We start from the raw sequence: 17,472 nt of genomic DNA on the forward strand, positions 1-17,472 counted from the left end.
CGTATTTGAACCGCTTCCGCAGTTTTTCTTGTAAAGGACGTTGTTGTGCAAAGAGTATGATGAAGATAAGCCGCGCACGAGCGACCAGGGTAAGACACCTTCAGCTCCTTGAAGGTGCTCGATCAGCGGCAGCAGCTCAGGGTCAGCGCACTGGTGCTCAGCCATCTTTATGGCGTCGATAACGCCGACAAATGGCAAGTCATGGTCAGGGTCCGAGGACATCGTAGGGAGTGGTGCGCGTGACAAACAGTCGGCGTCACTGTGCTTCCATCCAGATCGGTAGGCAACTGTAATGTCGTACTCTTGTAAGCACAGGCTCCAACAGGCTAGTCTGCCTGAAGGATCTTTGAGGTTGGCAAGCCAGCACAGGGCATGGTGATCGCTGACAGCCTTAGAGGGTCTACCGTACAAGTAGGGTCGGAATTTACCAATTGCCCACATAACCACTAAGCATTCTTTTTCAGTGGTTGAGTAGTTTTTCTCAGCCTTGGTGAGACAGCGGCTTGCATAAGCAATGGGGCGTTCCGCACCAGCTTGCCACTGCACAAGAACTGCACCGAGACCCGTATTGCTGGCGTCAGTATGAATTTCAGGGTCACGTCTTCGTCGAAATGAGCAAGTATTGGGGCTCCTTGCAAGCGCTTGCGCAATTCATTGAACGACTGCTGCTGCTCGTCCGGTCAAATGAAAGGCACATCGTCGCATGTGAGCAGTGTCAGAGGCTCAGCAATTCTCGAGAATCCCTTGACAAAGCGCCTATAACATGCGCACAAACCAAGGAAGCAATGGACAGCCTTCTTGTCGGTGGGTGGCGAAAACTCGGCTACGACAGCTAATTTGTCGAGGTCTGGTCGGACGCCTTTAGGACTAACGACATGGCCAAGAAATTTGAGCACTTGGAACCCTAAGTAGCATTTTTCAAGCTTGATGGTGAGGCCGGCAGTATGGATCACCGCGAGGACACTATCGAGTCATGCGAGATGTTCGTCAAACATGTTCGAGAACACGACGACGACGTCCAAGCATACGAGGCAGGTTTGCGATTTGAGTTCAGCAAGCACGGTATCCATCATCCGCTGAAAGGTGGCAGGTGCGGAACAGAGACCGAAGGGGAGAACTTTGAACTCGTAAAGCCCGTCAGGTGTCAGAAACTGTTTTTTCACGATCCTGTTCATCGACTTCGATTTGCCAATACCCTGATTTAAGATCCAACGAAGAAAAAAAATTGGCACATTGTAGACGATCCAATGCGTCGTCGACGCGTGGCAATGGATAAACATCGCGCTTGGTGACACGGTTAAACTTTCTATAATCTACACAGAAGCGTAGTGTGTTGTCTTTCTGACTAACACTACAGGGGAGGCCCACAGGCTTGTGGATGGCTGGATCACGTCGTCTTGGAGCATCTGCTTCACCTGAAGCTTGATCGCTTCCCTTTCCACTGAAGACATTCTGTAAGGATGCTGACGAACAGGACGTGCAGACTCATCCGTTATAATGCGGTGCTTTGTGATGGACGTGCGCCGTACTTTGGACGACGTTGAAAAACAGTCCGCAAATTCATTCACGAGACTCAGTAGACGGTCTTTCTGATGGTCTGGCAGAGCAGCGTTAACGTGAATCCGTTCTTTAGGCTGCGTAACCTAGATTGCTGAGACGATGCGATTTCCAATGTGGCAATGTCAGTAACATCAATGTTTTCGGAAAGAAATGTGTTTGCTGTTTCTCACGGTACATGCCGATATTCGCTGCTAAAGTTTGTTAGCAAGACGACTGAACATTTGTTGCGCACCTTAAGAAGCCCTCTGGCTATGCAAATGTGGCGCTCAAGAAGCAGAGGGATGTTTGCCTCCACAATTCCTTCGGTGTCGTCCTCCATGTCGCATCGGACAAGGGTAAGCACGCTGCTCTTGGGTGGTAACGTAACGTGATCGTCAGCTACGTGAAGCGCGATGTTACGGTCGTTGCCATTGCTGTTTGCTATGGCTTGCGTAGTAGCGAAGCAGACTCCAGACTCTTGCAAGTCGATGATGACACCGCTCGCCTGAATGAAATCCATGCCGAGTATAAGGTCCTTCGAACATTCAGGAAGAATGACGAAGTCGCCGATGTACGTGAAGCCCCGAATGTTGACTAGTCCTGTGCACCGGCCTATTGGAGTTATGAGGTGCCCTCCTGCAGTACGAATCTGAGTCCCGGTCCATTGCGTCGAAACTTTGTTCAGGATACGCGAGAGATTCTGGCTCATAACAGACATGTCCGCACCCACGACGATTAACGCCGTGACTTCGTGGTCATCTATGGTTGGTATGTCGCAAGATACTCACACCTAACTACACTGCTTTCACTGCGTCTCAATTATGTCATCTCGCGGTCATCTTAGTGGAGGATCTTCAGCGTTCACAACGTCAGCGACCTCACCTCCACAGGTCGCTGGACTCAGTTTTCCCGGGAGTCAAGGCTGGGTAAGCGACACCTTGTTGCGCTCGGCGTGAAGATGGGGCTGGAAGACCTGTTTCGGGCAGGTGACGGTGACCGGGGGACACGGAATCGTGAGGCAAATGAGGTCCTGGCGTCAGCGAGGTAGGCTTCAATCTCCAGGGGGCGTTCACCATTGCGCGGGCACGGCGCATTCAGTGAAAATCCAGGGAGCCCAGCTGGGTGGTAAGGACATGCCCTGTAGTGGTGATCTGCTTCACCGCAATTAAAACATTGGGATTGGGAAGAATTGGGGATAAAAGTTAATGGAGAATACCTTAGTAACTTGCGATTCGCTGATGATATTGCCTTGCTTAGTAACTCAGGGGACCAATTGCAATGCATGCTCACTGACCTGGAGAGGCAAAGCAGAAGAGTGGGTCTAAAAATTAATCTGCAGAAAACTAAAGTAATGCTTAACAGTCTCGGGAGAGAACAGCAATTTACAATAGGCAGCGAGGCACTGGAAGTCGTAAGGGAATACATCTACTTAGGGCAGGTAGTGACGGCGGATCCGGATCATGAGACGGAAATAATCAGAAGAATTAGAATGGGCTGGGGTGCGTTTGGCAGGCATTCCCAAATCATGAACAGCAGGTTGCCATTATCCCTCAAGAGAAAAGTATATAATAGCTGTGTCTTACCAGTACTCACCTACGGGGCAGAAATCTGGAGGCTTACGAAAAGGGTTCTACTCAAATTGAGGACGACACAACAAGCTATGGAAAGAAGAATGATAGGTGTAACGTTAAGGGATAAGAAAAGAGCAGATTGGGTGAGGGAACAAACGCGAGTTAATGACATCTTAGTTGAAATCAAGAAAAAGAAATGGGCATGGGCAGGACATGTAATGAGGAGGGCAGATAACCAATGGTCATTAAGGGTTACGGACTGGATCCCAAGGGAAGGGAAGTGCAGCAGGGGGCGGCAGAAAGTTAGGTGGGCGGATGAGATTAAGAAGTTTGCAGGGACGGCATGGCCACAATTAGTACATGACCGGGGTTGTTGGAGAAGCATGGGAGAGGCCTTTGCCCTGCAGTGGGCGCAACCAGGCTGATGATGATGATGATGAATTAAAAGCGCCTCCGGTCTGCGGTATCATAAAGTGCTGGTTCTACAATAAAAGTTTATTCCTCCTCTGGTCTGCAGTGCGTCATACGTCACTCTTGCGGTGTGGTCGTGTTTCAGACATGAATGGCGTGCGGCGAGTCCTGAAGTCGCCAGTTGCTTGTTCAACAGCACGCACACCATGAAAGTCCGGGACGTCGCGCACATCGTAAAAAGTCGGAGACAACGAACTTCTTGCAACTTCCGCATACGACATGCGAGGCTGTGGCTGCCGGACCTCATGCTGTGGTGTCTCGCTTCGCTCCGGGACTTGTACTGCCTGCCCAATTTCCTCCCGGACGACCTCAGCCAGAGTGAGTCGCGGTACTGATGCCGGAGCCACCTGAAGCTTTTGAAGCTCTTCTCGGACAATTAGGCTCCCGCAAGGCGTCGGTATTGTCCAAGGGCATAGTGAGAGGGTCACGCGATAGGGTCGACACGTCGCAGTTGTACTGCCTTGTTCGCTGCTGCAGTGCCTTTTCCATTAATATAGCTTCCGCGAGAAACTCTAACGGTCTTTGGAGAGTTGGGTACCGTATTTACACGATTGTAAGTCGACCACTTTTTTAAAATTTGAAAGTATGAAGTTGGGAGGTCAACTTACAATCGAAACCAAAACATGGCCCCGCCAAAAAAAGCAATACCAACGAGAGCTACAACGTAGTTACAATTTTATGTCTGCTCCATGGCCCTACCCATATCTTTTCGCTATCCCGTGTGTTTGTTCGCTTTTCGGAAGGGTTTTTCAACATTTTTGAGAGTCTTACAGTGGATGCAACACTCATGGGGGGGTGTCAATGGTTGATGGAAGCGCCGCTGTTCCCATTTGCGGCGGCACCCTCAGAACGGCGGCGCTTGCGGGGAGTATCGGTAGTTCATGGAAGAGCAGACACCGCTCGCGGGTTTCTCTTTCTCTGTTTAAAGGCATTGGTATTGGTTTGACCAACTTTTTGACGCGCTCCACTTGACTGCCGGCTACGTGCTACTTCTATGCTTCCCCAGTCGTCATGAGTGCTGCAGGCTCACTAATCGTTCGGCACTCATTCATAGCAGCGTTCAAGAGGGCTGCCATCCTTTCGCCGAAGAAACAAATCACTGCGTAGCGGGCTGCAATTTCGATGTTTCTAAATGGGTGGTGCGAGAGTGGCGACTGCAGCGAAGCGAAATTTTCACCCTGTGGCGGCAAGTGAGAAATTTCCCACGTGCCTAAGTCTGGATGCTTTCCGGAGCTGCAGGCTAAGCTTGCGGCGTACGTCGCTGAAATGCGTGATCGGTCCCTGCCATTGAAGTGCGACATGGTCATGAAACAAGCCCGGACTTTCGCCTTAATTTTAAGGTTCTGCTCCGCCGTGAGTACAACGAGCGGCTGGCGGCAGAAGACTGCAAAATTACGCCAACCGGACCTGTCAAAAGAGCCTCCCTGACGGCTGCGTGTAGTTGGGTGCATTTGGCATGGGCTGCTGTTCTGCAAGATGTCCTGGTGCGGTCGTTTGCCAAATTTGAAATTTCACTGGACCACGACGCACTGTGGGACCGCAGCAACGATGACGATGGCAGCACTAGTGAAGACGAGTAGTCCAGTGACCATATCAGCTACTAATAAATTTTCGTTATCGAATGCGCCCTCGTTTTTTGTTTTTTTTCCGTTCAAGCAATATGGGGGTCGACTTACATTCGGGTCGACTTACAATCGTGTAAATACGGTATTAGTCCACCGAACAACTCTTGGTTGATGCTGCGCATCCAGCTCCTGACCTTTTTTTCTTCCGGCATGGATGGATCCACGTCAAAAAAGTCGGCACATATCTTCCAAACATTGTGATGCTTTCGTTCGGCCGCTGCACTCTCGCCTGAATTGCAGATTCAGCTCGCTCCTTGCAATTGAGGCTGGCGTATGTGCTGATTAGCTGCCATCGGAATTCGTCCCATGTCGATAGGGCCGCCTCACGGTTCTCAAACCATGTCCGCGCATAGTCCTCGAGGGCAAAGTAGGCGTCGTGTAGCTTGTGCTCTGGAGTCCAGCCATTGAATTCTGAGACACGCTCAAAGTGATCGAGCCAGTCCTCAACATCTTCGAAGGTGTCCCCATAGAAAGATGTGGGGATTCGCGGCTGGTTAAGTACGACCTCGGTCAGTGCGGTTGAGGAAGAAGATGGAACTGAGATACTCATCCTTATGACTCGATTGGGTAGAGGCTCGTGCTCAGGTGGCAGTCCTTGAAGTCGACGGCTTGTCCGTACGTGAACTCAACCGAGTTCGAGTCAGCTCAACCGGACCGTACTGGGCTTGTAGGCGTTGTTCGATCTAGGAGTGGTAGCATGTACCTCGCAACTCCACCAGAGAAATGTAATGTAGACTGAAGACGGAGGAAGAGGAGGAAAGAACTTTATTGTGTGCCCTGCGAGTTGATGGGGAGGGCCAAAGGCCCCGCCTAGGTGACGGCCAGGAGTTCGTGGGTCCTGGCGGCATCCTCAGCCCGCTGGACGGCCCATACTTGATCCTCGAGGGCAAGGCTTCCCAGCGCATGCAAAGGCTGCTGCTAGAGACCGCGTTTTCTTTATTGTTATTTATCTCTAGGCATTCCCATAATATATGCTCCAGAGTGGCTTTGGATTCACATGTTTTGCATTTGTCCGTAGGATATACATCCGGATATATGATGTGCGAGAACGCAGGATTCGGATACATCCTAGTTTGTAACTGCCGCCATGCGACAGACTGCTGCTTTGTCAATTTTGCGTGAAGTCGCGGGAATATGCGCCTCTGTAACCTATAATGTTTCGTAATGTCATTATATGTTGTCATTCTGTCCTCCCACTCCCACTCATTTACCGCACCGTCACGTCCGGAGGGTGTCGGGGCTAACTTGCGACTGCAGCTCGGTCCGTAAGCCCTTGAGCCACGTCGTGTGCCGCCTTGTTGTTGCCGTCCTCCGCGAGGGTGTGAGCGGGCATCCAGGTGATGTAGATCTTTATTTTGTAATTTTGGCCTCCTGCAAGAAGAATGCATAGTGCCTCCGGGGAGATTCGGCCATTGGCAAAGTTTCTTAGTGCCGTCTGAGAGTTGACGACTATGACGGTTGCGTTAGTCTGAGCTACTGCGAGCGCTATGGCTACTTCTTCAGCTATCTCGTTACTTGTGGTGCGTATTGTCGCGCACGTCTTGCACAGTTTCTCCCTATGGATTAAGGCTGCTGTAAACCCCCGTCTGCGACTGTATCGAGCCGCATCTACAAACACTGCGTCCTTGTCGCTGCCGAATTTCTTCTGTATTTGCTTCGCTCTGTTCTCTCTTCTGTCCTTATTGTGTTCTGGGTGCATGTTCTTTGGTATGGGAGGTATTACCAATCTTTCCTTCGTCTCTCTCAGGATGTCCACCTTGACACCGTGCTGTGTGTGGTAACCTATGTCTTAATCTCTCTAGGATGTGTCTGCCTGCTCTAGCTTTAGAGAGTCGTTCATATTGTGGCGTACATTGCGCTTCAATGAGCTTGTCCATCGTGTTGTGTAAGCTTAATTGCAGCAACTTGTCCATGCTGATGGGTAGTCCTATGGCTAGTTTGTATATTTTCTGAATGAGGCATTCTAGTTTGATCTTTTCCGCGACCTGCCATTTTAAGTATGGCGCTACGTATACTATTCTACTTATTACGAAGGCCTGTATTAACCTGATCGTGTTTTCCTCTTTCATCCCGCTATGTTTATTTGTTATCCTTCTGATTAGCCTCATGATTTGCGCTACAGTTCCCTCCAGTCTTCTAAGGGTTTCTCCGTTGTTGCCCTTGGTTTCAATGAGGAGCCCCAATACCCTGATCCTATCGACCTTGGGTATGGGTTTCCTATCGGCCGTCTTTAACTGTATCTCCTCTCTATGGGTGAGCCCTTCACTGTAGTTGCCTGGCTTGCGACCTCCGCGAGTCGGTCTGTACAAAAACAGCTCCGATTTCTCTGCCCAGCATGTTAACCCCGTCCCCTCTATATATTTTTCTATTGTTTCGACTGCTGTTTGAAGCGTTTGTTCTATCTGCCCGTCACTTCCGTTTCTCACCCATAGGGTGATATCGTCAGCGTATAAGGTATGATTTAGACCCTCGATTTCTTGTAGCTTGGCTGGCAGCCCGATTAGCGCCAGATTGAATAGCATCGGTGATAAGACCGAGCCCTGTGGCGTACCTGCGCTGCCTATCTTGATCTCCTCCGAAACTAGGTGTGCTATCGTGATCTTTGCCTTTCTGCCCGTTATAAAATTGCATACATAATCGTACGTGCGTTTTCCCAGTCCTAGTTTGCCTACTCTACCTAGTATCATTGCATGTGTTACGTTATCAAAGGCCTTTTTTAGGTCCAACCCGAGAACTGCCCTTGTTGATCTGCCCTAATCGTCTATGATGTGATGTTTTAGTTGTAACAGAGCGTCCTGCACTGAGAGGTTTTTCCTGAATCCTATCATCGTGGGCGGGAGCGCATCGCAGTCTTCGAGGTAGGTGGTTATCCTCGCTAGGACCACATGCTCCATGAGTTTCCCCACGCAAGAAGTGAGCAATATGGGTCTCAAGTTCTCAATTTGCAGTCGCTTGCCCTGTTTAGGTATTAAAACGATTTGTGCCGTCTTCCATTGCTGCGGAATCTGCCCTGCCTCCCAGCATTCGTTAATATATTCGGTTACCTTAGCTATAGACTCATCGTCCAAGTTCCTTAGCGTTTTATTCGTTACACCGTCTAGTCCGGGTGCCGACTTGGTATTGAGTTCCTGTAGGGCTGCCCTGACCTCTGACTCACCAATTTTGCTGTCTAATTCGTCATTTACCTGCCCTGTGTAGGCAGGGTGTATGACGGGCAGCGCTTGCGAGATGTGTCTTTTCTCGATTTCCTTGAGGAAGTCCTGATGGAGTCCTAAAAAATAGATGCTTTTGTTTAATGGCGGGCAAGGAGAAGAACGTGCAGCCCACACGCTTCATCATCATTCATGGCGCCGAGCTTTGCACGCGCTGTCCCGCGTTGCGGGAGCCCCACATCATTGTGTCAATATTCAAAAATATTTGCTTTTGTATCTATTCCTTCTTATTTATATCTTAAAATTTTTGCCTCAATTTGCAATGGCCCTTACCCTTTTTCCCAAGGCTATTTAAATCATTGTGCATTTTACTAACCTCTCCCTTCTGTTTTATTTTAGAATAAAATAAACACTACTCTTCACTATTGAAACTGGATTAAGTCATTTTATTATTTTTTAACATGCTTACTAAAGCCCCTCCATACACGTTTCCGCCGACCAGGTTAAGTACCGCCAACTTGCCCTCCTCCTCCGCGCCCCTCTTCCACTCACCCCCTTAGCTTCCGGCGCCAAGTGGAACTTACGTAGCTGCAGCTTCCCGTTCCGAGTGGAAGTGACGTTTTGTTTTTTAGCGTTGTTTACTTTCGCGTCGCTGGAGAGGCTTTAATTGCGCCAGCTGCAGTTGAAACTGTGAATGCAATTCCATTCAAGAACCACCGCCTATTGTAACCAGCGATCTGCTCGTGTTTGCTGCTTCGTGTGAACCTGCGACCGGTTGTGGCACGAGCGACAACGTACAGTGGAATGTAGTGCCTGGGCGCTTGGAGACCACTGCCGTTTTTCGTGCATTTGGAAAACAGTGACCGCCAACTACTACTACAGCGGAATACAGCAGCTTGTCTCCTTTGCATTCTTCTTATGGCGACTGCCACAGCTCAACTAAGCACGCGCGGGCGTCTCACCATCGTCTAACAGCAGTCAAAGCGGAAATTCCCGCAGCGCAACTCCAGGAAGTGGAAATGCCAGAACCGGAAATTTTTAAACCGGAAATGCCGGAACCGGAAATACCGGAACCGGATTTGGTGTGAGGGGAAAAGGCGGCGCACAACAAAGGTTGGCGCTACTTAAGAAAGCGGCGGTGGCGCGTGGATGCAGGGGCTTTAATGCTTACCAGAGAGTGACAGAATCGGGCAACATTGTGTCAACCCATGTTGATATAAAGCAAAGTTCTGAGTCACAAAAAATTTTACCAAGGCATTCAGGAAAAACCTGGAAAACTCGGGAGAATTTGGAAATGCCAAGTTGGTAGACACTCTGCGAGTAAGAAAGACTACTAGAGAATCAAATTTTCGCCGATTTAGCGTAACTGCGCCGCACGTGGATCCCGTCCATGTTAAGCCGGATTATACCGCACTTTTAGCTTGACAAATCCAATGCGCTCTTGTCTGAGCAAAGGCAGAACACAATAGAGGCCCTGCTGTTGAACATGGACAACCAAATAGAGAAAATCGGCTCGACTCAGATAATCATCATCAGCCTGGTTACGCCCACTGCAGGACAAAGGCCTCTCCCATACTTCAACAACCCCGGTCATGCACTAATTGTGGCCATGTTGTTCCTGCAAACTTCTTAATCTCATCCGCCCACCTAACTTTCTGCCGGCCCCTGCTACGCTTCCCTTCCCTTGGAATCTAGTCCGTAACCCTTAATGACCATCGGTTATCTTCCCTCCTCATTACATGTCCTGCCCATGCCACCCCCCCCCCATTTCTTTTTCTTGATTTCTACTAAGATGTCATTAACTCGCTTTGTTCCCTCACTCAATGTGGTCTTTCCTTATCCCTTAACATTACACCCATCATTCATATTTCCATAGCTCATGGCGCCGTACTGAGTTTAAGTAGAACCCTTTTCGTAAGCCTCCAGGTTTCTGACCCGTACGTGAGTACTGGTAAGGCACAGCTATTATACACTTTTCTGTTGAGGGATAATGGCAACCTGCTGTTCATGATCTGAGAATGCCTGCCAAACACACCCAAGCCCATTCTTATTTTTCTGATTATTTCAGTCTCATGATCTGGATCGGCAGTCACTACCTGCCCTAAGTAGATGTATTCCCTTACCCCTTCCAGTGCCTCGCTATTTATCGTAAACTGCTGTTCTCTTCCGAGACTGTTAAACATTACTTTAGTTTTCTGCAGATTAATTTTTAGACCCACCCTTCAGCTTTGCCTCTCCAGGTCAGTGAGCATGCATTGCAATTGGTCCCCTGAGTTACTAAGCAAGGCAATATCATCAGCAATTTGCAGGTTACTAAGGTATTGTCCCTTAACTCTTATCCCCAATTCTTTTCAATCCAAGTCTCTGAGTACCTCCTGTAAACACGCTGTGAATAGCATTGGAGAGATCGTATCTCCCTGCCTGACGCCTTTCTTTATTGGAATTTTGTTGCTCTCTTTATGGAGGACTACAGTGGCTGTGGAGCTGCTATAGATGTCTTTCAGTATTTTTACTCCAAATAGAGAAAATAGAGAAAATCGGCTGGACTCGGAGAATACTTCACATTAAAGGAACATCGCGGGAGCCCGCAACAGCGTTGTCACAGGGCAAGAAGCAGCTGACAAAGTATACTAATTGTATGACTACCTGATGTGCAGGACCTGTTCACTGATACACTGGAATAGAATACGAGCAAGGAAAGCAGACAGCACGGGCGCTGGTTCTTGACATTCTTCACTGTACGTCACTTCCGCCGGGCGATAATGGCGTCTTTTTTTTTTTTTCAATTTTGCTATGATCATTGATTTTTTAGAGCTCTTTGTGACTGATTGAGCTGCATTTCAGGCCTAGGATTCTGCACAGAGGCTACTGCATGTCTAAATTATCTAAAACTAGCCTTTTTACGTGGTCGAAAATTTTGTTGCAGTTGGCTTTTAAAAGGAAATGCGCCAAGTCAATACTACAACATAGCATCACAAAATTAGACGAAGCAAAACAGCACTTGCTCTCAGCTGCACGGCTGTGAGTGCAGTGATACACAAGGCATACTGCTCACCACATGTAGCAGCAGAAAGGGGCCCCACATCCAGTTCGCACATGCTATGCTACGTGAACTTTTAGGTAGTAAGTTCAAGATACACAGTATTATCATTGAAAAGTATATGAATGGAACACAAATGTCAAATAAAACACAATATGATACGTGGAACTGATCATGGAATGGATAGTGATCGCAAATGGACGCGACAATATCAGGAAACGATTGCACATAGAAGCGCTGATGAATTGAAGGCTTGTGTTCTTCCGTGTATACGCTACATGCTGCAGTGGTTATATAAGCGGTGCGAAATACGTGAAGGCGCTTCGAGAAGTAATGGAGATGGCCTGGTAATATAATGATATCTATGATATAAGTATAAAAGGGAAATGGAATGACAAATAGTTAATGACTTCAGAGAAATATCAAGTTTGATCTGTTTTATGCGCAAATTGGGAGTTACCTGTTCTAGAGCAAGTCACTCTATTTTGTACGGATTATAGCAGGTTAAGTAGTTTTGATATTCAGACCATGTGGATGCTGCATATTCCGGTTGTGGCTGCACAATTATTTGCACAGTTTCTTCGCATTATTATGGGATTTTCACAAGTTCCAGTGCAGGCACCCTTGTGTCCTGGAAGCTCTGGCACAAATAGCATTAATATGCATAACCTATGAGAGATTATGCACAAGGTGAATACCTAAGTACATGTATGATGATGCCCAAGACACTACTGTGCTATCTACAAGGTAAAAGTGGTATGCTTGTGGCTAAGAGAGAATGTAACACTTAGTCGAGTGAAGTGCCTTTAGAAGAGTGAACTGCTCGACTACTTGGTTATCTAGTTGGCTAGTTGGTCATTATGCTCATTAAACAGCTGATGTAAGTGCCCATGTTGTCTCCTTTCTTGTGTGTGTGGCTTTGGTGCAAGACTCGTTTATTATGAGTGAAGTGCCATTTAGCATTTCTTACACCCTTAGGAAACGAAGTTAAAGTCACTTTGGAGGGCAAGATGGCCATCCATCGAATAAAGCAGCAAATAATGCAATCGTCAAAAAACAGTCGTAGGCAAGGAGATATGTTAGTGGGCAGGTTGTTAATGTAAATTAAAAACAATAAAGAATCAAGAATGCTGCCTTGAGGTACACCTACGTTACGTCATGGAGTGCTGAAGTATAATTTTGAACTATTAGAAACTGCTCGCAAAAAAAAAATTACGAAGCCATGACAGTGTAAAAGGCAAAGAACAGATAGTTTCGGAAACAAATTAGAATACACAACGCTGTCAAAAGATTTGGCGAAACCTAAACAGATGCAGTTGTAGGTTAGTGTCCATGTTAAAATGAAAGTCAGTCACGAATTATAGCAGTTGATTGTCGCAAGAAAACCCTTTCCGGAAGCCCCCAAGCTGTTCAGAAAAAAAAAATTGTGTTCAAGGTGACGGTAAATGTGAGAGGCAATAATGTGTTTCGGTAACTTGCAGCAAGTGCACTTCAGTGAAAGTGGATGGTAGTTTTGGGGTGAATTTGTTTCCACTTCTAAACACAGGGATGACCTTGGTAATTTTCCTGTCTTCGGAAAGAAAGCAAGCCAGACGATAGCGGGTGCTGGAAAATGAGGCAGTGAATTTGCCAAAAGGTAGATGCAGCATTTCTTAATGAGTTAATGTTGTCAACACCAGTCCTTGTAAACATTTTTAGGTTTGCACTGAGTTGAGTGATACCTTCAGCAATGACATGAATAAGGGCCAAATATTGATCATCCTGTTCAAGAACAATGGGTGTGTTGGAATGATCTTCACTTGTGAATACTGATGCAAAATATCTGTTAAATACAAGGAGGGCATTCACTGTCTGAAAGTGGTAAATCATCCTCGTTGCTCATTGAAATACGGTTACTAGCACTGTTGGGCAATATCATGTGCCAAAACTTTTTGGGACTAGATTTTAAGGGGAGGTTGTCAGAAAAATATTTGTCTTTAGAAACACAAATAGTAGAAAGAGAAGATTTGAAGAATTTACAGTTTAGTGCGTAAGCATTATTTCGTAAGTACCCTAGCCCCATCATGCGAAATGTGTAATGCCTAGTATCTGACAGAATTGAGTGATTTGCAACATGAAGACTTTTAATTGTTATAATAGTGTAAATGCTGACTGGTAGCTTAATAAGTGACAAGGAACAATTTAAACAATAAAAAAGTACATTAATCCCAGAGAATACCCTTAGTGATACATAGGGTTCCATCGAAAATGCATGGGGAATCTCATAGTAGGGGGTTGGCAAACTTTAAATTTGGGGTGGGTCAACTTGAAAATTTGAAGGTCGACCAAATGAAATTTGGGAGTGCGCCAACTGGAAATGTGCGAGTAGGCAAACTAAACATGGGGGGAAGGGCTACTTGGTGGGCCATCTTGAAATTGTAAATTTGGGGGTGGGCCAACTTCACTTTGGGGGTATGCTTTTTTTTTTTTCACACCAATGACGTGGACACAAAAGCTTGGCTATTCTGTACAGATACTCCTTTTTTTCGATAACAATTATGGACACTCCACACGAGTTTCCGCTATCACTGCCGTGATGTTCCTTATCAAGACCAAGTGCAATAGCATCGTGGCTGCACACTGTGTGCTGTAGGTACAAGGAGAAGGTGAGAGTGAACCGAGAAGAATGGCGACTTCGTACAGCGGCGTCTTCACACGTGCAAGGGGAAGGGGCAGGGGCGGATTATCCAGGGTTCAAAGGGTTCAAATGAACCAGGCCCTACCTGGCTTAGGGCGCCCCCCGAGGGCTGGACCGCTGAAGTGAACATGATGCATCTCCGAGCCGATCGGATGCATGCAGCCTGTCAGAGCACCTAGCACCTAACACCTCTGCCACGTTCAGCAACAGTGGCCATTCAGTGATCCAGCGAGCCTGCCCATACCACCGCTGCTTTAACTGCAGATGATGCTGCGATTCAACGGCACAGGAACGTTTCATGTCATCACCGCTGATCTTGTAAATATTTCACAGCCTAAAGTGTGTCCGTATCCCGCATAATAAGCCGTGTATCACATATAACCGCTGCGCGGCTGTTCTGCAAGCTCATGAACTTTCCAAATGCTGTTGAGGTCAATGAGCTGACCGCACTTGTCTTCGGAGTTCACTTTCTTCTTGTCCACAGCGAGCAAAACACTCAAAACATGAACTACAACATGAATGCTGTTAGGAATGGCCGTACAAGGTGACAACGTGCCAGCTATTTCAGTCCGCTGCACATGTTCCAATCCAACCGGACGGGGCGCACTTCAGAGAACTGCGAATAACCGGCAGCCACGTGGTGCGGGGTCAGCTCAGGAATGTGCTACCCAGCGTGCCACCCGGGACCAAGCAGAGTTCTATGAAGCCCCTCTGACGTCGGCTCTGTACCTTTACACCTGTGTGTGTGTGTGGCACTGAAACCTGCGTGGCACTGAAACCTGTGCAACACGTGTATGTGAGCCCTCCTCCACCTCCAAAAGGGCGGGTCATCTTCGGTGACGTCGAACGGTGACGTTGAACGATGTCTGGACGAACGTTTCCATTCGCTTGGAATCAAGGGGGGGACCAATTGCTTATAAACAGCGATTGTCGGCTGCTAGTGTGTGCTCATCATCGTGAGCTGAGTGCTCGTTGTCATGCTAGAAATGTACTCGTGAGCTGTGTGCTCGTAAGCTGTTTGCTGTATGTTAGTCTTGCGGGCTCCATATGGGAGTCACGCTAGACTGTCGATGTATGTCTTGTCTAAGATGTAAATAATGTAAATAAAGCCTGCTCGCCTAGTTCCTCCCAAGTTCATCCCTACAGCTACGACTGCCAACTTCTACAATGCATGCAGGGCACACAAGAACAGTAGGAAAGAAGCGTGAACAAAGCCACATACGAGGTGCACAACCAACAAACAGGTGTACACGGCAAAATAACGACAGAGGAGTTCAACAGGTACTAGTTGCTGCCATACAAAAAACGATAAGCCGACAAACGTTTGCAATATTTATTTAGCTTATTGCGCAACGTTACTTTGCAAAGCCTGTAGACATTTAGGCAGAGCGTTAAGTTACCGTTATGATCATCTATTCGTGCTTCAGTTAACAAAACAAAAATGAACATTTTTCTAGCCTAGTCCCCATGCGAGTCACTTAACCAGAAAAGTGACTTTCACAAGTGCACCTTAAGTGCAGTTTCTGAAACTCATCCCAAACTTATACTTTTCGTCTACTGTCATGAGTGAACTTTTCGTCAAGTTTAAGTTAAAGGCTCTTTCTTGAATACAGCAAAACAGCAGCGCAATGGGTCCAACTCGCACAGTCTGTAGTCAAACAAGAGAATAAAATAAACCTTACAGAAGGCTCAGCTTCTAGTGGCACCACAGTGAACATAGACAGAGCAATGCCAGTACAAAGCTCTCACTAGAGTTTTGTCCACAGGTTGACATATCAACTCGAGAAAGTGCTTGCCAAGCAGATCTTCATGAGTAAGTGGCTGTGCTGTTGTAGTGCAGCTTCGTCAACTGCATTTTACATGCTTTGTGCATATTGGCTGGTCTGCGTCGCACTTGCCTGGCGCTGCGGTGCACGCTTGCACTCGAAAAGCTGGGCAGGAAAGATGCCTTCAGCCTTCCTCGACTCAGCATTGTGTACTGCGCAGCTAGTGCTCAAGTCGTATTCGAGCTCCAGACGGCCACACAACGCGTCGGCATTCTTGCAACAGCTCAAATCACGAGCGCAACAGGGAGAACGCACGCAGAGAGAGATGCCCGTCAACTGGCAAATCATGAGCGAGCAATGCGCTTGGCTAACTAGGTGCAACATGGTGCAACTGAGAGATCAACGGTTGCATACGGTTTTTCAATATGAGCCATACCCGCAACGCTACCGTTTTGCCGCCAGGTGCACACATCATCTGCATAGGCCCTATTTAATAGTTGCTAATAACAAAATTACATGCTTACCAGCCCTGTGGCTTTCCCTAGATTACTTTGAGAGTATACATTAGGCATTTAGAGTCAATTTAGGACAACTGAAATTTCGTTGCAGTTGTCCTTTAAGAATATGATTGGCAATAAAGAGTGAAGCATTTGCATCAAGTTTTGTACCAACTTTAACAAAGCTACAGTAGAAGCCCACTGTATGTTACAGGAAGCTTTCGCAATTGATGCTACGGCCCAAAGCAAAACATTCACATGGTATAAGCACTTCAAAGATGAGCATTCTGGACACCTGTCAACAAGCACGACATTGAAAATGATAGCAAAAATATGCATGGCTATCGTTGCAAATTGCAGGCTAACATTAAGGATGTCTGATATTGTAAGACACGTCATATGGAACAGTTGAGCGAATTTTGTCAGAAGTTTTGAACATGAGATGCGTTTCTGCCAAATTGTGCCAAAACTGCTCAGCGATGAACAGAAGTGCCACCGTGTTCCTGTCTGTACGGAAATGATGCAACAAGTTAGAAGACCCCAGATTCATCTCCAATGTCATACCCGGTGATGAAACATGAGTTTACAGTTATGATCCTGAAACAAAGTGCAGCTGTCCCTACGCAAGTGCCCAATTCATCACAGCCGATGTTCATAGCCATGTGAAGTCCATGCTGATTGTTCTCTTTGACTTTCACAGAACTGTCTACAAGGAATTTGCATCTTCTGGACAAATAATCAATAGCAAGTTTTACTGTAAGGTTTTCAAGCGCTTAAAGTGCAAATATCCGGAGAAATCAAAGAACAAAAACTGGCTCCCCCACCACGACAATGCACCCGCTCACACACCACTCGTCGTTCGACAGTTCCCGACTTCCAAACATGTTGCAGTGATTCCGCACCTGCCCTATTCACCTAACCATGCCCCTGCGACGTTTTTGTGTCCCCAAAAATGAAATTGAGGCTGAAAGAGCATTGGTTTAGCACATTTGGAGAGATTTATTCAGAATAGCCAGAAGTTCTCAATGCACTCAGACCTGAAGACTTCCGCGGATGCATAGAATTGTGGGAGAGATACTGGGCTCGGTATACATGCTCAAGTGACTACTTCCAAGGAGAAAGCGCAGATTAGGA

The 17,472-nt window shown here is 47.2% G+C and overlaps 1 protein-coding gene across 4 annotated transcripts in view; it reads right to left on the reverse strand.

Annotated features, from left to right (window-relative positions):
* The window catches only part of UQCR-11L (Ubiquinol-cytochrome c reductase 11 kDa subunit-like), a 67,945-nt gene that overhangs the window by 32,265 nt on the left and 18,208 nt on the right, over window positions 1-17,472 (reverse strand). The window contains exons 2-3 of one of the 4 annotated variants that reach the window (XR_012826278.1): window positions 15,679-15,723; window positions 2,422-2,657 (exon numbers count right to left, since the gene is read on the reverse strand). The exons of 1 other annotated variant lie outside the window; for it this stretch is intronic. The gene's annotated coding sequence lies outside the window, so the exon portion shown is untranslated. Of the gene's footprint in view, window positions 1-2,421; window positions 2,658-15,677; window positions 15,724-17,472 lie in introns of all 4 variants that reach the window. 2 more of the 4 variants (XR_012826279.1, XM_075682909.1) reach the window with 2 other exon arrangements.

This window comes from Dermacentor variabilis, chromosome 2 (genome assembly GCF_050947875.1).
Source record: "Dermacentor variabilis isolate Ectoservices chromosome 2, ASM5094787v1, whole genome shotgun sequence".
Taxonomy (NCBI): domain Eukaryota; kingdom Metazoa; phylum Arthropoda; class Arachnida; order Ixodida; family Ixodidae; genus Dermacentor; species Dermacentor variabilis.